Raw genomic sequence first — 24,392 nt, 5'->3', positions numbered from 1 at the left:
AAACAAAAGATTTGACAGATGTCACCAAAGCAAAATGGCTGCCACAGGCCGCCAAAATCGACCCGCGCCAATTAAAAAACCCTTTATTAAAGATTGCAATGGTTTATTAAGTTCGTAAATTGTTTCATCTGGTTAAAAAAAACGGCTAAAGTACCATAACATCCGAGAGGGCACAGTAAGGTTGACTTCCATTAGCACAGGCTAGAATACGATCCTGCGAGCAGAACTATAAATGAGCTTTAGTGCGAAGATAAATGAGCTTTAGCTTTACTTTCAGACCCTCTTTTTACTCTTAGTAGCAAAAACCTTTTTTATCACCAAATGTGAATTTGCTTCGTTGGATTTGACAGGTACCTTACGTTGGACCAGAGCGTACTCACACTAGAGGAGAAGTTGCAGGTCTCTAATCATTTAGTCCGCTTGTGCTAATTTGCCACTCGCCGAATCTACAAATTGAATTCCGTTATCCGAAAATCCCCGGGATCGGATTGGTTTAGGTCGTCACGCTCGTTCGTTAAAACGGTTGGGTTCTGCTGGGAAATTAGAACGAAGGTCTTTAAACCTTTCAGCGGGTATGAAGCGAGCCGCAGCAGCAGTGATCATCTTGCGGAAAGCGCGTTCGCATATACGCACACAGGTGGGATGTGGTAGAGCGGCGAAGGTGTCCTCAGTGAATTCTGTGAAGCCGACCCAATTAGTTTTACTAAAGTTAATATAGGAGCGGTGACTTGTGGATAAAAAGTGGGCTGTTATCGAGACGATAGGTCGCCATGTTATACTACTTACCAGACAAGCGCTAGCAATTAGGCTAGGCGAGCTGCTGCAGTTACCAACTGTCCTGGTAGGGGCGTCATCGTTTACTCTGCCGAATGTCTAATCGTCTATCTGCTCTGCCAAAAGTTATCTCCTACGACAGCTTAGAGTTCCAAAGGCCGTGATGTGCATTAAAGTCACCAATAACCAATCGGTTTTCACCTCTGACAAGTCCACCAATCTCAGGGTGATAATCTGCCGGGCAGCAGGGGATAGGGGGAATATAAACATTGAATATTTCGAGCTTGATATCGCTAGATTGGACAGTTAGATCTTCACATTCTAAGGTGATATCCCAATGGTCGAGTGTGGGAATTATAAACACTAGGTCACGACCACCGTCCCGCTTGTGTTTCTTGCGGTGCACCTTGTAGCCATCGTTGGTAACAGGTGAGGAGGGCCGCCAGTGTAGTTGTTGTCGTTGGTCCTGATGAGTATGCCGCTGGTGTTGTTATTGTCTGAGGGTGGGAGATGGCACCGCTAAACGTGGCGATCACATATGTAGAGCTCTAGCGGTGCGCAGGCCAGAGCATCTCCGAAGATAGTACCTGCCACTATGAGAATAGCATCCCAAGTACCCTGGTCGGACCCACGGAACAGACAGTGTGGCACCAATGAGCTGTTGGTTGGCCTTCTCACGGGAATTGTAGCGGGATGGTGGTAGGGGTGCCGGTAGCATGAAAGAAGGGGGAGTGGTGGCACTCTGGTGAGGACCGAGCAGTCGTAGAGGTTTCTATTGTGGTACTTAACGGAAGCTCCGGCGCTTTGTGCGATGCAGAGATCGTAAAGGCTGGAGAGCAGCATGTGGCCACCAACCGTGTGGGCAATGGAGGGTCGATAGCGTGTAAAAGCCATAATTTTTTTTTGTTTTCCGGTGAGGTTGGGTTAAAAGGTCTTCGCACCGTCGTTACTACGTGTATGGTGATTCTACTAAAAATAAAACCATCTTCTTCTCTTGGATTTTTCCTCCTCCCCGGGACTGCTCGCGCATTGCTTCGAGGTAGACGGCGTACTAAGAAGGACACTTAGTTATTACTCACCCTGCGTCCAGGGTCGCCTGTTTTGAGAAACCTATGCTCAATGGTCTTCAGCATAAGTTTCTATTTCATGTTTGTGAGATAATAGTTAACCTCACCGTGCCTTCTTTCTACCCACATTTTTAGATCGGGTATTAGTCTCGCTGACCATCTACCGTACCATTTAGAGCTCCATCTTGCCTCGGGAGCCCCGAGATTTTTGCCTCCCATCTCCGTTTGCGTTCTTGTGCTAGAATATCTAAAGGGATGGTACCGCTGATAACCTATTATAGAATAAATGACGATGATGAATGCAGTCCTCAAATTTCTTAGCAACTTTATTGCGACTTCAATCTTCTTCATTTTTCCTTACTTGGCTTTTATTTAGTTCCGTTTCAGTTGCCATCTTCTTTATCATCTAACTGTGCATTGAGTTCGGGTTGAGGTCCAGCGACAATTGGCATTCAAATCAAATTAGTTCCAATCAAATTAGTGTACTCGTATACTAATTTTTCGATCAGCATTTAATTGTATATTTATGTACTCGTACTCATATGTGTATGTATGTATGTACTCATATGCGCTCCAATCAGAACTGCGATAGGAAGGTAGTACATTCATGCATACGGCCCCTGCCAATGTAATAGTTGGAAATGTAAATAGAAAATATAAGTAAAGAATATTTTTGGATTTTATTTTATATTTTTTATAGCAATTTTTACCTTTTATTTCATTTTATTGTAAAGGGTGGTTAAATTTCAAGTGCCGATGTTGAATGTGAACCACACCTAAACGTCAACGACACCGTTGGACTTCTTTCTTTGGGGTTATTTGAAAGAAAAGGTGTACGTCGATAAGCCAGCAACAATTCAAGAGCTAAAGGATGAGATAATTCGGCACATTAACGGCAAAGCACCTCAATTATGCCTCAGCGTCATCGAAAATTTGGAGTTTTTTTTCTCAAAATGCAAAAATGCGTTATTTTAAAATAGTTTCTTTGACACATTTAAGTTTCAAACTTTTTTTTTCGTGGGTGAGGTAGGGTTCAAAATGCCTTCGCACTTACAGCGTCCGTCTTCTACTGCGTCGTGTGGTGTGACCACTAAAACGATCTCTCCTCGCCTTCTGGGGGGAGACACCCTTCCCGGAACTGCTTTCTATATTACTTCGGGAAGGCCTAGAACGGCATCCATAAAGGACCAATTCTATTAACCCACGTTTGGGTCCACCATATTTGTAGCCAGCTTTCATGCTATAGGCTCGTCTTCTTGTGTCTCTATCTGTTCGGCTTCACTTTGTTGCACTGTGTTGAGGTCATTCTTTTTTTTGTAGTACGTTCTCGATGTATTTCTTTACCGCGCCTCAGTTGTCTCCACGTTCAGAGCATTTCTTTCCGCGAGCCATCTGTCACAACTAAAAAACGTGTGTTCAGCGTCATCGCTCGGTGCTTCGCAGTATATGCACTTGGAATCGGTTACCTTGCCCATACGGTATAGGTAACTCCGTATCCGTGGCCCGAGAGGAACTGAGTTAAGAAGTAGTTCACTTTACCGCAGTTCCTTTGGACCCATTTGTCAATTGATGGAATAAGTTTCGCCGTCCATTGGACACTCGGTTCAGAGTCCCATCGGCTATGCCACCGCAGCATGGTTTGGCGTCTCCGTTCTGGGAAGCTAGAGATGACGTGTTTCTTCTTGCAGCGCCTGAGACAGTGCGGTAGGCTGAGGCAACTCTGAGTGCCGCTGTTCATTGCACAGCCTCCAGTGCATTGCGCTTGGCTTTGCAGCTTAGCACAATTCCCCATACTTCGCTGCCGTACAGGAGAATTGAGCTTGTGGCCGCCATACTTAGCTTTCTTTTGCTCTGTGTTGGCCCACCGATGTTTGCCATTATGTTTTGCCGCATGCCGTATCTGGGCCCAGAAAGTAAGCCTGCAGTCAAGTTGAATACCTAAGTATTTTACTACTTTTTGGGTCACTAAGGACGTGTCGCCTATTTGCATGCTGACTTCGAGTGGCATGTGACCCCGTGCCCTAAGGATGACTTCGGTTTTATGTTTGGCGTGTTCCAGACCGTGGTCCTCAAGCCATATTTGCATCCCTATCATGACTTGGTTCAGCTTCCTTCTAGCGTCCTCAGTCTCCCGAGCTGGTATGACCACAATATCGTCCGCGTATCCCACTAAATATGTATTTGCTGGCATTTCTATGCTCAATATCTCATCCTAGCTCAGGTTCCAGAGATCAGGGCCGAGAATAGATCCTTGAGCTGCGTCAGTAAGTTTCATACATTGCTTACCACTACTTCCTTCCATCTTTCGGGTAGCGCATGAATTCCGCAACGGACGAACTCCTCGCTTTTTGAGGCGATCCATGAAACAACCAATTTTTGACTTCTCCATAAGAGTTGAAACGTCAATCAGCCAGAACAAGTGCCGTCGATCGAAATAAACGATATTCGCAAGGAGCGTAGGGCAGGTGAGGGAAGGCCTCAGTGTTGCTAAGAATGCCTTCACCTTTTTTGCGACATGACGCCGAAGTTGATCATTTTCGCATTTTATTCTTGATACTTTGGCTGCTTTTTACAGATGGTTCCAAGCTAGACGATAAGGTTGGCTATGGAGTATTTTCGAAGGGACTAGCACTGAAACTATCCGTTCCACTACCAGACTACTGCAGCGTCTATCAGGCAGAGGTTCTAGCTATAAAAGAACTGGCTACATATCTAAATACGCAACGACTATAAATATATTTTGGGACAGCCGGGTGGCCTTTAAATCAATGAATGCGACTATACTAAGATCGAAGGTTGTACAGGAATACCGGGCAGTCATAAACGATATTAGTGTCGTATTCAAGGTTAGCCTTATTTGGGTTACGGAGCGCAGAGATATTGAGGGAAATTATAAAGCTGATGAGCTGGGCCAGAAAAGGTACTGCTCTTCATCTTCTCAGTGATAGAAGTACTATTGGAATACCTTTGGCCATGAGCAAATAAATAATAAAAAACAGCATTATCCAAGAGGTCAATAGGTCACGGAGAGATGAAGACACATGCGTAACAGCTAGGTTACTATGGCCGCAAATACAATAAATAAGAAAAATATAAAGCAACTGCTTAGCCTTTCAAGGGAGGATATCTAGAAGGTCGTGGCTTGTATAACCGGTCATTGGCTATTTGGCAGACATTTCTTGAGACTAGGAGTTTTCTCCCATGAATATTGTAGAAGTTGTACAGATGAGGAAGAGGAAGAAACAGTTAACTCTTCCTTTGCAATTTTCCAGCCCTAGCTAAAATCAGAGCAGGTGTCTAGGTAAATACTATCTTAATTCTCTTACAGAGCTGTCTGGCTTCTGATTGGGATCAATTCTACGTTTCATAAGAGCCACAAAACGGTTCCACGAAGGAAAGTAATGGTGGTTCTCGTACAGCACAGTGATATCACAACGGACCTGTAAGGTCTAAGTGAGATGGTCGTGCAGACCGACTACCAGCATAACCTAACCTAACTTTGGCTGCTTTTTCTTCAGTGTTTTAATTGCGTTCGATACCTAGTGTTAGTTTTACCGGGTGTTAAAAGATCATACTGACGGGTGATCAGATTGGGGGTACATTTTCCAATAGGGATTTTTTGACAGATCACGCATCACTACTGTCAAACTAAATACATATTTTTATTCAGTGTTCATTAAAATTTCATCATGAAAAGACTTACGCCTCAACAACGTTTACAAAACGTAAGATTGTATTAAGAAAATCGTCGCTCTGTAAAAAGTGTTCATCGCGCGCTCAGGCCAACTTATAGTTACATAATCGTCCTACCGAACGCACTATTCGGCAAACCATCGGAAAAATTGGGAATAATTTTACATTATTGGATAACACTCGACCGATTAGACCACGTACAGCCCGAAGTGAAGAGAATATACTGGCTGTAAATGAGAGTTTTGTCGAAGACCCGAAATAATCGATTCGGCGCCGACCTAACAACTTGGACTACTTTATGGCACTACTTGGGCGATTTTGCACAAAGATCTTGGTCTGAAAGCATATAAAATAAAGCTAGTCTAAGATTTGAAGCTGGCCGACCTTCCAAAACGTCACGACTTCAGTCGTGGGGCTCTTGAACAACTCGGGATGCGAATTTTGTTCAGCGATGAGGTCCATTTTTAATTTAATGGCTACGTCAATAAGCAAAATTGCCGCACTTGGGCTGAAGAGCAACGCGAAGCCATTTAAGTACAGCCATTACATCCATTGAAAACAACTGTTTGATGCGGCCTTTGGGCTAGACGAATAAACGGCCCATCGGTTCCGAGGCTGGCGCCAATGGAACAAGTGAATGGCGAATACTAGCGCGCTATGATAAACGACTTTTTGATACCGGAAATTGAAGCACGTGATCTCCACTACATTTGGCTGATAAAAGACGGCGCTACTTGCCATACCGCCCGTGAAACAATTTTTGTGAGCAATTTATCGCTCATCTCGGATCAATGCATTGGCGACCAAGATCATGTGATATCACACTTTTGGACTTTTATTTGTGGGGGTATATGTATAAAGTCTAAAGGGCGGTTACCGTAGCCGAATAGGCTGGTGCGTGACTAACATTCGGTGAAGTACTAAAAATGAAGAACAAGTTTTTTTCTAATAGCGGTCGCCACTCGGCAGGCAATGGCAAACCTCCGAGCGTATTTCTGCCATGAAAAAGCTCCTCATAAAAAATACCTACTGTTCGGAGTCGGCTTAAAACTATAGGTCACTCCATTTGAGGAACAACAACAAGACGTACGCCACCAATAGGAAGAGGAGCTCGGCCAAACACCCAAAAAGGGTGTACGCGCCAATTATATATTATATATATATATAATATATTAGAGAGGGTCGATTTAAAAATCGCTCATTGCTCTATGAAAATCGTATTCTAGGGATCAAAATAAGAAACTTTGCCGAAGGAACCATACCTCTAAAACGAATTCTGGCCTTTACATGAAAAAATCAGCTAAATGGCTATGTTTTTTCTTTATTTTTTATTTATTTATTATAATAATATTTATTATTTATTTATAATAATATCTATTTTTTCTCTTAAAAAATTTATTTAGTCAGAGCATATGTAAATGAAAAAATTAATTTAAGTGAGTTATAGTAAAGAAACTAAAAAGTTCGACCCAAATTGGGGGACATCAGAATTCGTTTTAGAGGTACCTATGGTTCCTTCGGTAAAGTTTCTTATTTTGATCCCTAGAATATGATTTTCACAGAGCAATGGGCGATTTTTTTGCCTCCCCACAAATCGACCCGGCCTAATATAGTATATACATATGTAAAATCTAATGCTTTGTGGATAAACCAGCTTCGATTGAGGCATTGGAAGCCTGCCAACATTACTAAAGTTATTCACGAGATACCGGCCGAAGTCCTCTACCGAGTCATTCGAAATTAGTGTTTACGTATGGCCGAATTACGGTGGAGTTGCGGCCAATATTTGAAAAGGATTATCTTTGAAAAATATTTGTCGCGAATGGTTCTACACAAAAGTAATAAAGATTGCCCCTACAGTTTGAATTTTCGTTGTTTTATTTCAATTTAAAATACGATATCTCCAAATTGATCACCCTTTACATCTTAAGGCGTTAGAATGAAACGCTCCACCTCAGTGGAGCAAAGCAGCGCATACCGGGCATTTTATAGTAATTAAAGAACATGAACTAGAAAAGCCTACACGGTTTGCTTGCTTATTAATTTAAATATTTTTGATCACAACTCTACAGGTGACCTTTCACTTTCAACGTAGGTAAATCAGAAAAACAAAAATATATTTTGTGCTCTTTCACAAATACGAGTAAAGTCGAAGATTACGTAATTTTTTAGTTGATGCTTCTAAAACTGCAGTTTATTGTGATATTTACATTTTGTAACACCTTTCCTTTTCTTGTTATTACGAGTATTGCACTTGACTTGCTGTTTTCTGTAGTTCAAGTGTGTTTGCTTTGCATATTTTGCCTCCACCAGTTTTATCGGCATTTTGAAGTTCAAGTACTCGTTTATTTTTTATAGCTGAATTAAATGTGTTTTTTTTTGTAAAATTTTTATTGCTTTTTTTTAAGTCGAGCCGTCGTTTTTATTTGTGTTTTTTTATTTTATTTTTTATTAGCTTTTATCGCTTGTACTCGTACATCATAAAAGTGTCTGTATTTGTATGCATACTGATTTTTATTGCTAAGATTGACTTATGTATGCTATTTCGTAAATCACATTTGACAGGTTTCATTCACACTGCGGCAAGTGAACAGCGCAGCGAATAATGACTACTTTATTTTAAGCCAAATTATCGGGTTTAAATTGATGCCGTACGTACGAAACCTGATTTTATAAGCTTGTAGCATTTATTAACACTTTTTTAATTATTTGGGTCCTGTAATCAACATTTTTTTTTTAATTTTAAAAGTCTTATTGTATTATTTAATTAAAACGCAAATTGGAAGAACGCTGAAAATTTTCATTTACGTTCGGGTTTAATAACCGAAACTATTTTTTTTTGAATGCTAATTAATTAAGTAGGAAGTTATTTGTTTGCAAATAAACAGAGTATAAATTTCATTATAATTTGTTAAAACTTTTTTTTCATGTAAATAAGAAAAGAACTTAATTTGATTTAAATAATTCCAGTTTAAACAGCACTGACCTCAAGGCAGTTTCAGGCTGAGTTTCTTTTGCCATTATTTTACATGCGCTTTCGATAAAGAATGTATGTCTAAAAAATTACCTTCAATTAATTTCGTTTTATAAATGATTTATTTTTAAAATTTTTTAAATATGTTTTTTTACATTTTTTTGCTTTTGATAAAGCACGCCAATTGCCTTCAATTACGTTTAATTATTTTTTTTTATCAAATACATTTTTGTTTACTTTCACAATAATTTTTTTTCATTAACTAAAACATTTCTTAAAAATTACCTTCAACCAATTTATTTATTTTAAAAATTTTTTAAATATGTTATTTTACATTTTAATTTTGTTGCTTTTGATATAGTCCGGGAGCCAGTCGTCATTTTGAACTCATCATTTCATTCCGAATGATTTTAATAGGGAAGGTAGACGCCATCCAATGCATGACGAAACCAACCGTCAGCGGGTCCACTAGCGATGGGTACATGCGTGGGGTGCTGCGAAAAGTGTCAAAAAATTTTTTTAATAACTCATTTAATACCGGATGAATTTTTTTTTGTGTATTGTTGACATTTAGTAGAATAAAAAAAAAATAGTCAGCTACGCCGTAGAGGGTGGGAAATACGTCAGCTGAACAGGCGAACTTGTAAAATAAATTAAAAAGTAAAACTACTTTATGCCGATTGAAATGTTTTAACATAATTTTGGACACATATGAGAATATAATAATGATGGTCAGCTGCGTTTATAGCGGTGGGAAGACCGTCAGCCGAAGCAAGAATGCATGATTGCGTTCAGCTGACGTATTTTCCCCCCTCTACGGCGCAGCTGAATATTTTTTTTTTATTTTACTAAATGTCAACAATACATGAAAAAAATTTCAACCGGTATAAAATGAGTTGGTAGAAATTTATTTTTGACACGTTTCGTACCCACCCACAATCACACCCACCGCGGGTGCGCCAGCTGTCGTCCACTTTCGTTATTCATGAAAGCTAAATCACAAGTATAGTCAAGAATTTAACGGTATAAAAACGCAGTTCAAAATCGACCCCTGGCTCCCGGACTAATAAAGCATGCCAATTGCGTTTGATTAATTAAATAATTTTTTTTTATTTAATTAAATTTTTTTATTAAATTAATTTTTTTCTTTACTTTTACAATAATTTTTTTTCATTAGCTAAACCATTTCTTAAAAATTACTTTACTTTCCGTTTTCTTTTGTTTTTACATTTACATTGGACATTTTTCGAACTCCTTATAATTGCAGACATTGAATTGTTATTTATTTTGCGTTTTTTTTTAATACTGAAATAAAAGGATAGATTTTTTCTAAAATAACTGTTTTTCTACGCCATCCAGTAGAAATAATCATCTTTATATATTATTCTGGAGAAGTGCGCTATTTCTCTGTCCATTGCTGTATATACAAGGTGGCGCAAAATTAATCATCCAATTTTGTTTGTGAATAACTGTTTTTTTTTTTAATAAATGAACAAAAAATTATTTAGAATGATGGAAATCATTTCGCGCACCATTGCTTTAAGTGTCAAATATAATTGACGTACGATGTCATTTGCAAAAATTATGCCGAAAGGTAAAACGATTTAACCGCTGCTTAATTTATTACAAAAAATAGAGGTTGTCTGTAAAGTCGGTTTACTGAAGATAGTTTAACGTGACAACGTCATAAGAACATATTGATGGAATGGTTGCAATTTTCAAAACAAAATTTTAATTTTATTTGTTTGATAGATATTTTGTATGGATATAGAGGAGGAGGTAAATGGAATTGCAATGGAATAGGTCAAGTTACATTTACACAAACGTGAAAAATGACGAAACATTTATCAAATTCATGAAAGATATCTTCAATTTCGATTGTGCATCAGACGTTAATAAGTCAACAACACTAAGAGGCACCATCATCGATTTGCCTTTTTCAAGACACTTTACACTCGAAACACTCCCTTTCATTTCCTACTTTTTCTATCATCGTCCTACTCTCAACAGAGAAATGGTTCATTACCATGCACACAGGAAGAAGGCATATGCAAATACAAGTACAGTATAATTCCTCTTAACCGGCTTCGCATTAACCGGTCGACGGATTAACCGGCCTGTTTACAACAGCCGAGCGCAATACAATATTTTCCAAGAAATTCACCGGCGAGGCGATGCGGCTGGGATTCCCCCGATATTACGGGGAGATCCCGGTGAAGTAAACTATAAACGATGTTAGATATGATTTTGTCGTTTTGATCAATTTGGTTTGTTTTTGCTGTGGGTACGGACATAACATAGTTCTTTCCTTAACAATGAGTGCAAAGCGCAAACGAATTGTGGTTTCGATGGATACACGTTTAAAAGTGCTAAGGCGAATTGATAATGGCGAATCCGTAGCGAAAATATGTGCAGAATTTAATGTTGGAAAAAGCACTGTAAATGACTGGCGAAGAGATAGGCGTTCCATTGAGGAGTTTTGCTCGAAAATGGAATCTGATAGAAATCTGGGTAGCCGTTGTACGAGAAAAAAACCGATTTGCGAGGTCGTCGATGAAGCCTTGTGGATCTGGTTTCTTCAGGAACGTCGGTACACCGATTGGCTGCCCAATTTTCAAAGAAAAAGCTTTGGCTATCCACCAGAAGATTAATATTGGAGGTGACTTTGTGGCAAGTGATGGTTGGCTTAATCGATGGAAGAAGCGAACGGAATTCGTTTCGCACATGTAAGTGGAGAAAAAAATGTCTGCTGATACTTTTAGTGCGACAGAATTCAAGACTAAGTTTGGTGAAATGCTTAAAACAGAGGAATTATCTCCAGAACAAGTCTATAATATGGACGAGACCGGTCTTCTCCATTTTTGTATATATATTGTATGTATACAATATATTAACAAGTACACTTCGGATTAACCGGCCAAAACGGCAACCGGCCACGTTTGCAGTCCCGAGGTGAACGGTTAAGAGGAATTGTACTGTATGTGAATTTGTTTACAAATGCGCATATACATACATATACATATATGCTCACTCAAGTAGGAGAGAGCCAGATGTCGAACGTTGCCGAATGCGGGGCCGATTGTGCTCTTTGTCGTTCATTCCGCGCTTTCGCTTGCAATTCAAGCAAGGTAACGACGATTGAGCGAGATAACGACACATTTTTTCGTGCGTGCAGCCGGCTAAATCGAATTATAAGACGTTATCACGTCAAAAAAAGTTTGTTCAGTGTGCCATATAACCATTTCGCTTAGTGTACATATGTATATAAAAAAATTTTAAATGGTCAATACAAATGTACGAGTAAACATGAATTTTTATATTTATTTTTCACATATCACCACTAACACATACACAGAATTTCTAGAAAAAGAATTCAGGTGACAAGTGTCGCGAGAAATGCGCCTTGAAATCATCTATTAACTGTTCCTTTATTCTCCTTCGGTGGTTGACATTCTTCAGCGTACTCTGCTATGCAATATTCTACTGTTACTGAGTAGAACGGATTCGATTTATCGAATGCCAAGTGATGCTGATGAATTGCAAGAAAATTCGTCAACTCACTGTGAGCATCAACATTTTCTTTGCTCCCATAGTTAAGATGGCAGTTATGAATACATACACACACATATATATATATATATATATATGTACATAAATAATAATTCGTAAATATATCAGTGACAAGCGGTACCAGCCGGAGGGTGTTGAGTTGGGAGTTTGTTGTTATAAGAAAGATAAGAAGAACAAGAAATAGCCAACGGCTAAAAAAATAGTCAAATATCAGCATAACAAGCAAAAAAAGGACAAAAAAAGAAGCAACAGCAAAATATATGTACTTATATGAAGGGGAGTGAAGGGCATTGGGTATAAACTGGTGCGGCAAAAATATTAGCATCAAGGTGTAAATGAAGCAGGGAAGAAATAAATAAAATAATTAAAATTAGGAGATATGAGAAAAATGTTGGCAGTTAGCGGCGAAATTGCAAGAGAGTGTGGAAGAGAGTGAATAGTGCACGCATACCACTCTACACAGAATGCAACAAAATAACAATTACTTATATGTTTGTATATATGTATGGATGTACATATATGCATAAATAGTGATCAAGTGAAATTAGTACCCTTGAATGTAGGAAATTTCGTGAGCTCATCATAACTTCCTAAATATTGAGGTGGTTGCTCACACATAGAGTCGAGTGGGGTCCTTTGTAATTCTACTTGAATCTAAAATCCATACTATCCCCTAAGATAGTTTAAGGTTAAATCGGTGAAAAAAGGCATTTAAAATTTTTTTTTTGGCGAAAATACAGATAGTAATAGATAGTTGATTCAGTCCATTCCCATAAAATAATGCAATATAATTTTTAAAAATTTTCATTGAAATAAAAATAACAAAAATTTGCCTTAAATAAAGTATTGCTTTTGTCAAAGAAGATATTACGCCATGTATCCCTGGGAGATGTTTTTTTAATTTTGAAATTTGCACTTGAAAACCAAAAAAGCAATTTTTGCAAAAAAATCCACTAATTTATTATTGTAGGATTAATAGCTACTAAAAAATGGGAAAAAGTACTATGTGAAATTTCGATTGGTACGGCGCATACGTACTTCAAAAACAACAAGTTTTAGAAAATCGTTTTCAAGTTTTGCATCTAAAGAAACTCGGCCTGGAACAACAAATGCTCGAATACTCATAGATTCTTCAATTTTGCCTCGATCGACTTGAAATTCCGCCACAATATTCTCGAAATGTTACGCCTTCATTTAAAAAAATAAAATAAAAGCGTAAAAAAAATGTTTTAAGACCTTCTGAATTTCGTGCAAAGTTAGAAACTTTGATTTATATGGCATTTGTTAAAAGATTGACTATATATTATACATATATTTTTATTGAAAACTAGTTCAAATTAAATTTCAAATTAAATATCAAAATTTATAATCACAAAGTGTGCGTAGGTTTTTTTTATCGACGAGTGTATTTAAACTGATTTGGTTCAGGTGATTTGGTGGATATATAATGCAAACTGTTATAGAAAAATTTACCAACTAGTCATCTTTTGACATACTCTCTGAAACCAACTCCCCTAACACCCCTCTCTCTCTCTGGACCCAACCTGTCAAAACTGCACGTTTTCCAGGCCTACTCTCAGCTGAGTTAGACGATCCCGATCGGTGACTACAGAGCACTGCAACAACAACAAGAACAAATTTAATTTTTTAATGAAGTTTTTCGAAATACTTTTTCGCAGTTGGCAGGCTCTGAAGTGATCTTCCGTGCTATTTATTCCTGAGGTGCTTAGCTTTTGAGCTTATTAGAGCATCTGCACCTTTTGCTCGGCGGTTCGTTCATAGATAAGCAGCGTATCTTACTCCTTTCGTGTTCAAATATGTACTTAAGAGAGCGTTGAGGGAAACAAAGCTGACTTTTTCAGTAATAAAATCCGCTGTATATACATTTCTGAAATACTCATAGAAGTACAAAGTTCTGAGCGTTTTCGACTTCATGTCTTTGGCGAGCCATAATTGAGATGTATGACATTGGATGAGGTCACACTATACGGCGACTTAAAGATGATATTTCAACTCAAAAAACGTTCTTTAACCGTTTTGTATTTGGTTTAGCCAGTGTGCCAAGACAAAGGCACATTCTGGTAGATCTTTCTTAGAAAACTTTGATAAAATCTTGCAAATCGAGTCGAGCCGGACGAGCGTGTGGGCACCACTTGTAATTGCATTCATCAGTGCACAGTAGTGAAACCTTTATATACATATGTAATTTTTTTTTCATCGAAAATATGAAATTTTTTTTGTCTAGCACAACACATTGTGTGCCTGCATTTATTTGTGTGTCTGCTGCGTCTTGGCCATTTCTTAAGGTGGTAGAGTGAACCTATCGTATATAAATTAAACACATATGCATGTATGTATGTAGGTACGTATGCCTGTATTTGTATTTATATTTGGCATTATTGGTATCGTTATCGTTCAGCGCCGTATCGTTCCAGAGCCGTTACCTATGTTAGCCTGCCAACCAGTTGAAATTATAGTCGTTAACTTTGTTGGTGCTTTTCATGCTTATTGTTATTGCTACTTTTGTATTATGTACTTATTTTTGTTGTTGTGGTTTTCGTCTCTTTTATCATATTATTTACAACAGAGGCGCTTTTGTTGTTGCTGAGCGACACACTGTTGTTATCGCACACTGTTTATTGCTTTTGTTGTATTTGTCATACACATACATACATACATACAAATAAATATATTACCAATATTTGCTTCACACATACAATTAACCATTGGCAAAACCACTACCAACGCGTCGTCTGCTACAACAATACACAACCATACACACACACACACACATACATACACAAATACGCAAGAGCGACAATTCACCTTTTCCTTTGATAAGTTTCTGCCTCTTGCCTTGTGTGTGCGAAATTTTTCAATAGACGCGCTTGTGTTGTTTTTTTTTGTTTTTACAATTTCGTCTGTGTGTTAATTTCGATGTGTGCGAGTTACTTCAATTCATTCTGCATTTTGTTGCGCATTTGCCAGCTAACCGCGTTATAGCCTAACAATTTTTCGTCTAACAAAATTTCAGTTACCTCTCAGCTGTGCGCCGCGAAGCTCGTCTAAATTTTGTTAGCTGTGACGTTCAGTGAAAGAGCGTTAAAGTACATACAAACAAAAACAAAAATAAAAGCATTAAAAACAATAAAAAGCTTTACGGAAAAACACTAACTAATTTACAAATTTTCCACAAAAAGCATACAAATAAAAGTGCTTGTGAAAATTGTGTTGCCCGAAACAAAACAAAAAAAAACCAAAAGTGATTTTCTCACAAGTTCACATATTAATTTTATATATACGCAAATTGTTTTGTATTTACGACTACTTGAGTGCCATTGAGAGAAGTGCCAGACGCGTTTGTCGAGACAAGAGTCCACTTAAGAAAAAATGTTAGTGAAAATCAATTTATATTTAATTGATAAATGAAAATCATAATTTGCACGCCTGTCATGTGTCAGTCAATGAGCACAAATAGCTATAAAAAATTGATTATAAATAGTAATATTATTATATAAAAAAAATTGCCAGTACTCAAGTGGCCAAGCAAAATGAAAATATGAAAAAAATGTCTTGTAATAATTATATTTTTTTCCATCGCTTTCACATATGACAGCTTGTCAAATTAAACAAAGCACTAAGCAACCAAACGCCCACCCACGTTTAGGCTTCACAATCACCATAATTCATGTCCACCCCAATCAGCCACCCAGGCTGCTTGGGTGTGGATAGCAGACGGTGTTCATAAATTTGCTGTGTTTCAGTTTCGCGTCACTCATACGTCCTGTGGCACGCGAGCGCCGCCCAACTACTTATACTGTTGTCTATTTTCATTTCCTTTCATTACCTCTGTATTGTCATTATTTCTGTTTCGCACGCAATTGAGTTTTTGTTTTTTATGCCAAATTTTGATTTGGTTGCAATTTTCGCACTTCATTTGGTTTTTATGGACATTTTGACAATTTATTGTACACCTTTGCTTATTTGGTTGTTTTGTACTGCGTATAACCTGTTTTTGGTAGCCGTTATTGTTGTTATGGCAGCATAAAAATTTCCCATACATGCACGGGAAATGGTGCTGGAGTGACAAGTCCTTAGGCGAATATAAATCCGGGCCATTCCGGTAGCGTAGAACCGACTGCCGTGGGAATGCCATACTTCTATTATTTTTTCTTCCCTTCTATCTTCTAGAATTTGATTTTAGCGGTCAAAAGGCATAAAGGGATCCAATGATATTTCGGTAAATAGTTGGCAAAAGTGAAATTCGAATTATAGTGACTTTAAAGTGATATTTTATTTTTTATTCTTTTATTTGACAAGTTAAAGACGAATTATCTGGACTTTAAATTGATGCTTTTGTTTTCTATATATTTTTTTTATTTATTTTTTTTTATTCACTTATTTTTTTTTTATTTAACAAGTTAAATTCAAATTCCAGTGACTTAATATTCCTTTCATTTTTTTATTTATTTGTTTTTTTTTGTTGACAGAAATTAAATTCGAATTATACTGCCCTTAAATTCCTGTTACTTTTAAATTATATATTTATATATATTTTTTAAATTTTTTTCTTATTTTCACTTATTTTCCTCACTCTTCTTATTATTATAATTTTTTTTAAATAAAAACTACTCAGCGCGACAAACGGCTACAACTACTGGATCAGACAGTTTACAGTTAGTCGTTAAACGACTTCCATCGGGAGTCTTTTACAACCTTTTTAAACTCCCGGCGTCCAAATGCCGTCATCGGAGTCCTACCAGCATTCATAGCAGACGAAGAGCTTCAGTTGCCTTGTGAGAGCCGCGTAACTTTGGCTCAATTACGATCTGGATATTATAGTGGGTTAAACTCCTGCCTATCCGGAAACGACCCCGACATACTCAATATCTGTCCGGAATGCGAAGGTACTCCGCATCTCGATACTAACCACCTATTCATATACCAACTATGGGCGGTGGTTTTTAAGAAAACTGATTAACTTTAATTAAAATATATCTCATAATTTAAATCGAATTGAGCCTTAAGTACGATTTTTTGTAATATCTTGACCATAGCGCCATTTAGCGGGTCTCTTCGTTATCAAAGCATTTCTTTTTAAGTATTTAAGATATATCTCAAATATGAAACAAATCAGATCTTAATTAGATTTTTTTGTTGTAGTACGTCAACCACAGCGCCACCTATCGGCTGTACTTTTTAAAAAACGTTTATTTTTAGAGATATAAAATATATCCCAAATATAAATCAAATTGGGCTTTAAATACTATTTCCTGTAATATATGAACCACAGCGCCACCCAGTGGTCTAAAGAAAGTCGTAAGCTTACTAAGCTGTAGCTTACGTACTAAAAACCATTCACTAAAATCTAATCGTAATTGGTTGAACGTTTTAGTAGTCTATAAATTACACGCAAACAAACAAATCAACAAACTGGAAAACAAAAAAACTTTCAAGTTTTGAAGATTGAAATCAGCTTTTAGTTATGCACTTCCCGGTTTACCGGCCACGGATTTACTCTGATACACTTCAAAGGGTCGTACTTACAGAGTCATAGACTTATCAAAATGTTTACAATTTCTTTATTTTATTTCACATTAACTAATAACTATTTGTGGACTAATAAATTATTGAATAAATAATTACTGAGCAGCGCTAGCTACAAAGGCCTTCGACCCTATCAAAATACGCATTGTTGCTCTCTTCAATACAAGTTGGAAAAATTGAGAGTGAAGTGTGCGCTGAGTCAGGTGACCAATCAAAAGCGGAATTCTGTAAAAAAGTTTACTCACAGTGAGATATGCTTTAATTGTCTACTGTAAAGGAAGTGTTGCTTATTTTCAATGCTTTTTGAGGTCCACTTAAAAGCCCTTTTTTAAGGATTTGCGTGAAAAAATATAAACTACTAAATACATATTTATATAGGTGAAATGGTTGAAATGCCAGTCTGGCACTCGTCAAGTAGGAGTTTTAATACATTTTTAAAATTATTTTCTGCCTTACAATTTTTAGTTATGTAACAAAAAAAGCAGCACTCGGTATTGTTATAAAGATAATATTCCCTTAATTTAACTTTGAACTATTCTTTCCATATCTTTCTAATACTTATTTTCTGCCAGTAATTTGCGGTTCTGTTAATAATGCGCGTGTGTTGTTCACTTCATAATTTTCACTCATGTTTCCCATTAAATTCTTAATTTTTAGCTCACACGTTTTTCATTAATTTGGCGTTTACTAATTTCTTTTATAGCTGTTTTGAACATTTTTATTTTTTCTCATCTATTTCGTTTCACTAATTCCCTTCGCAGTCATCTAAACTTCCTTTTACAGTTAAATTCTTTGAGATATTCGCTTCTCCGTAATTTTATTTTATGTTTTTTTTTGTTGCTTGATGTGCTCATTTCTGTATTGCCGCTGTTGTTGCCTAGAGCTTTACTTGTGCTGATGATTTTGTTTCTTATGACTGATATGGTTTGTTTTTGTAGCTATTTGTGTTATGTTGTTAAGAGACAACAACAACAAAAAACACCGAAAGTAATATCCCGTTGACGTTCTCGTGTGATCGCTTTGTTTAGTTAAGAAATTCCTCTCTCAGAAAAAAGCAAACGTTTAATTGTCTAAAATTTCAATTACAGCGAAAACTTCGCGCGTGGAACGACTTACAACAAACGCAAGCAGCGAAAAAGAGGAAGAAGATAAGAGAGATTTGGAAACAAACGGATATAATTGGATAATATAGATTTCGTTTGTGTTAGAAGCGGTGAGTTTGAAAAATATTAATTAAAATTGGTACATATTGAATTATCTGTTATTTGTTATTGTTATTTGCTAATTGAAAATTGTAATAGTGGGTTCTAAGAAATATTTACACATCTGTGTAGGCATTTGTATGTTTAAATATTTTTGGCTAATTTTCGTATAATTATTTTATGAGCCTAAGGCCAGTTTACCATGTCCACACGTCAGGCACTATATAGACTGCAAAGAAGTGTATGTTTATGCTTTACGGGTGCCATGAGTACAATCTCCGGTGATCCATAAATATGGTTTCTGGCATGAAGACGGAACTTCGCAACACAGAGAAATCTTTAAGATGCTATCGAGCAGTTTACCGCTGGTTTTGGCACCTAAGGACGATCTTCTGCCCATAGTTTTATTTGGAAGGAAATTTGATGTCGAATTTCTATTACGTGGAGTAATGGAGTAATGCAGAGTGTATTCAAGGAAATTTGGCGGGTATTTTCTTTAGCGATGGGTCTGAGAATAGGTTCTGGAGCCGGATGTCAGTTAAACGATAGTAGTAAGTATCATTACGCTATGGGAGAGAATGGCAACTGTTTTCCAAATGAAAATGTTTACCATCCAGAGAGTAGCAGAATCGATAGTTGAGAGGAGATGGAGCGGGAAACAGATTGGTGTCTTTAGTGATAGTCAGGCTGCACTGAAGGCCCTGGAGAACGCAAAGCAAAATTCAAAGATCGTTCAAGAATGTAAGAAGAAGCTTAATTGTGTTGCAGGCGGAGGGGGGCACTGTGGTGTTCAAGGAATTGAAATTGCCGATGAACTGGCCAACAGCGGATCAACCGTTACCCCAAAGGGATCAGAGCCAATAATCGAAATCAATTCTACAGGAATCTTATATGTATGCAATTTACATAAAGATGGTCCGGTCTAGAACGCTACAGAGCTTTAAAGTGTTTTGTGACAAGCGCGAACAGAAAACTGTCGAGCTTTCTTCTAAAACTTGGTAGAAAAGACGTTCGGTTGATGGGCCGTATTATTACAGAACACAACCCATAGGGTCAGCATATGACCACCGTTAGAATCAGTGCGGATCCGATTTGCCGATCCTGCTAAGAGGTGTAGGATACCACTGAGTATTTCCTCTGTAAGTGTTTTGTATATTATTTGCTAGAGCAAGGCTGCGAATTTTGGGTTCCGATCTCATGAGAATGAGTAAAATTCGTTCTCTCAAACTGTAGGATAATTTTAGAATTGCCAAAGAATCTGGAAAATTGGAGCAGGTCTATCCCTGCCTCTATTTCTATTCTATCCTTCTGTTGATTCTCTTTGTCTTTCCCTGCCGTCCTTGACTATCTACCCTTTTACTTTCCAGAGCTTTGAATACAATGGGCTTTTTAGTCTGAGTGTTGTAGGTGTTACTATTCTCTCGATGCTCCGTGGTTCGCCTTTTTCAAATTTAAATTTTCACAACCCGCAAACCCCCATATAAGACCTTCCTCAAGGAAATATCTTGCGTCTCTTTTCCAATACACTTTTACACATTTTTTATAGAAAATAGGGAATAAGAAAATTTGATTTCAAAAGAAATAAATGCACACTTCATTTTCTACTACTACTCTCCGAAACATTTTTATAGAAAATAGTGAACAAAGAAATTTTGATTTGACAAGGAATAAATGCACGCTTCATTTTCTTCATTTCTAATAAAAACACGGTATATTATTTCGGTAAGGAACTTTAACAGTAATGAAAAGTTTCTCTTGATTATTTTCTCGAGAGGTGTGAACCAAGCTTAAGAGTCAATAGCTTCTGTTTTTCGTCTATAATTTACTTCCAAATAAAGTGGGAGCCATTTTAATTAGTGATTGTATAAATATTTAGTAAAATAATGCAAGCCTGATTGAAGCCACACCCTTAATTGTGATCTTAACTATCCAGCGATAAGGTCACTCATTTGAAAATGCTTCAACCCTATCCTTTAACCAGTTTGAACAGGTTCGAAGGCGTTTAATGGCCTATTGAAATTTCAACTTTGCATTTCATTTGCTTTGTGTTTTTTTTTGTTTTTGCTATTTTACAACAAACTCATTGCACAATTTCAACTCATTAGCGCCCAAACAATTGTTAAATAAATTTCAATAAGTAGAGCAAATAGGAAAGGAAAAAAATATTGAAAGGATAAAAAACCGTATGACCAAAAAAAAAAAACCAACGAATTGGCAACAACAACTCATTTACAGTCCCATTAATGCTGTTAAATGAGCTAACAATTGAAAACCAAATATAAATAATAATAAGTTGTGGTGTGGCACTTGAAATTTGCTTAGCTGATAATGCGAGACTCTTAGAAGAAGATATCTAAAGAGGAATACAATGTGCACAAAAGTGAATGGGACGAGGGTAAGTGATAGGTCATAGGGATGTATATACATTTTCCATCTTTAACATCACGGAATTTTCGGGATCTCGTTACTAAAATATCGGGATTCCGGGACTAGTCTTGGGGATTTAGATGTTCTCTATTTGGGATCCAAAGATCGCGAGATAGACATCTCTGGAAGGCACACAAATATGCGGTTTATGGATTTATGGGACTGGTGGATTAGTAACGTTAACCTTTTGGGCTAAAGCTGAGTGGAATTCAAATGCACTGAGCAGGTTCGTTAAGTGATTCGAAATCACACTGGTACAGGGCAGCAATTGCAAAAAGTTCATTTTCGTCTCCTTTTTTAACTACTGGCATCTTCTAATTTTTCTAAGAGTATACCATAATATTTTTCGGAACTATTGATACTTTTTACTTTATATTCGACCGAATTAGTCTTATGAATAACAAAAAAAAAACACTAAATTAATCATAATAATAATAAACAGTAGACATTATTTGTCAGCCATTTTTGATACCTTGACCATTTTAAGCGGTGCAGCACCTCTTTTGTGGCACCGTGTAAAGTCCTATTTCCCCTTACCCTCCTAGTGATGAACCAAAATTGCGTCTTAATAATCGAGTTCATATTAAATTTTTTGGCAAAATTCGACGCTCAATTCGATCTTCCCAATGAACGTCGAGCAAATGTCATTAATATCTGTTTGTATGCACTATTATTCCAAGGTACAGCATGATAAAATATGTCTGATCAGTGCCATTATAATCTTCCCTGGTAATCAAGATTTCGAGCCTGATAAGCTGCAGGCGTCAAAGGAATATTTTATTGAAAACGAAGCTCTTATTTAATTAAAATGATACAGGGTGATTCATTTTTTAATTATTTTTATTTAACCTTATCCATTGATATTTGGATTTCGGACGGGAAAAAACTACTGGTGTCAGAATAATATATCATCCTAAACGAAGTTTAAATTTGGACCACCCTGTATAGTTTATGAACTATTTTTTTTTTTGGCTTTGTCCACTGATACTTTTATTTCGAGATTTAAAAGCCGCTGGTGTCAAAATAATATTTTATTGAAAACGAAGCTTATATTTGGATCACCCTATATCATTTTTTAACTATTTCCTTTGACTTTATCCATTGATATTTGGATTTTGGACGGGAAGAAACTGTTGGTGTCAAAATAATGTATCATTCTAAATGAAGTATAACTTTGGACCACCCTGTATAATTTTTTACCTATTTTCTTTTAATTTTATTCACTGGTATTTGGATTTTGAGCCGGAAAAGCTGTTGGTGTAAGAATTATATATAATTCAAAATAAAATATCATTCTAAACAAAGTTTAAATTGGAACACCTTGTATAGTTCATGAACTATTTCCTTTTGGCTTTGTCCACTGGTACTTGTATTTCGAGCTTTGAAAGCCGCTGGTGTCAAAATAATATTTTATTAAAAACGAAGCTTATTTTGGATCACCCTGTATAATTTTTCAACTATTTTCTTTTGACTTTATCCAATGATATTTGGATTTTGGACGGGAAGAAACTGTTGGTGTCAAAATAATATATCACTCTAAGCGAAGTATAAATTTGGACCACCCTGTATAATTTTTTACCTATTTTCTTTTAATTTTATTCACTAATATTTGGATTTTGAGCCGGGAAAGCTGTTGGTGTAAAAATAATATATTACTCAATATAATATATATTATCATTTTAAACGAAGTTTAAATTGGAACACCCTCTATAGTTTATGAACTATTTTCTTTTGGTTTTGCCCACTGGTACTTGTATTTCGAGCCTTAAAAGATGTTGGGGTCAAAATATTGTAATATTTTATTGAAAATTAAGTTTAAATTGGGAACACCCTGTATAGCTTTTTTATTTTCTTTCTTTTTACCTTGTTTTTTGATAATTGGATTTCGAGTCGGAAAAACTGCTGGTGTCAAAAAAATGTACTACTCAAAATAAAGCTTATAATTGGACCACCCTATATAGATGTTTTTATTTTATTTATTTTCACCTTGTTGACTGGTGTTTGGATTTCGAACCGGAAAAGCTGCTGGTTTCAAAAAAATATACTACTCAAAATTAGAATTATGTTTGTACTACCCTGTATATTTTTTTTATTTTCTTTCTTTTTTACTTTGTTCACTGATACTTCTTCTTTTACCCTTAAAAAGCTGATGATGTCAAAATAATATATCACTCAAAATAATCTGTATAATTTTTTAACTATTTTCTATTTTTACGAAAAGTAAAAGTTCAATAAGCTGATATGAAAAAAAACCAAATGAAATGCATAAGAAATGCAATAAATTTTTTAATATAACTTTATATATATATATATATATAATTGGCGCGTACACCCTTTTTGGGTGTTTGGCCGAGCTCCTCCTCCTATTGGTGGCGTGCGTTTTGTTGTTGTTCCTCAAATGGAGTGGCCTACAGTTTTAAGCCGACTCCGAACGGTAGGTATTTTTTATTGCAGAAATACGCTCGGAGCCTTGCCATTGCCTGCCGAGTGGCGACCGCTATTAGAAAAAAACTTTTTCTTCATTTTTAGTATTTCACCGAGATTCAAACCTACGTTCTCCGAGTTTCGAATGTTAGTCACGCACCAACCCATTCGGCTACGGCGGCCGCCTTCTATTAATTTTTACTAATATAAGTTTTTTTTTATGTGACTGCGACATATTTACCACTCAAAACAATGCTTACTACATTCAGACCACCCTATATAGCATTTTTCGAGTGCTAAGCCTCGAATTACAAAATTAGTTCGGTTAAAGTGTTTAGATATGAATGAAAATTTTATTTTAAAAATTTCAGTCTTACTCGTAGTAAAAGTAAAAGTTCGATAATCAGATGCAAAAAAATAAAATTACATGCAAATTAAATGCAATAAATTGTTTAATATGATTTTACTTTTACTAATTTGTTTACTGCATATTTGCATTTTTTTACTCCAGCGATTGGTCGAAGGGAAATGCGTGTAAATACTTTCGATTTGATTTGATTTGATCTTCTTACACATTCAGCCGGTAAAGTTGCGGTTTTTAATTAATCACACGCACACGATCGCTCACACATTCGTGCCTACAACGGCAAGGTAGCGGTTAAACGTCGTTGAACTTCTTTCTTTCTTTCAACACCTTATACGCTGTTGTTGTTG

At 36.6% G+C, this 24,392-nt stretch overlaps 1 protein-coding gene across 3 annotated transcripts in view; it reads left to right on the top strand.

The window, feature by feature from the left end:
• The window catches only part of LOC129245661 (general transcriptional corepressor trfA), a 73,205-nt gene that overhangs the window by 2,689 nt on the left and 46,124 nt on the right, over positions 1–24,392 (top strand). For 2 of the 3 annotated variants that reach the window (XM_054883973.1, XM_054883975.1), the window contains exons 1-2: positions 15,138–15,470; positions 18,714–18,838. The gene's annotated coding sequence lies outside the window, so the exon portion shown is untranslated. Of the gene's footprint in view, positions 1–15,137; positions 15,471–18,713; positions 18,839–24,392 lie in introns of those variants that run through there. The other variant, XM_054883974.1, reaches the window with a different exon arrangement.

Source organism: Anastrepha obliqua, chromosome 4, assembly GCF_027943255.1.
Source record: "Anastrepha obliqua isolate idAnaObli1 chromosome 4, idAnaObli1_1.0, whole genome shotgun sequence".
In the NCBI taxonomy this organism is placed as follows: domain Eukaryota; kingdom Metazoa; phylum Arthropoda; class Insecta; order Diptera; family Tephritidae; genus Anastrepha; species Anastrepha obliqua.
This window is presented reverse-complemented; position numbering and strand designations above follow the sequence as displayed.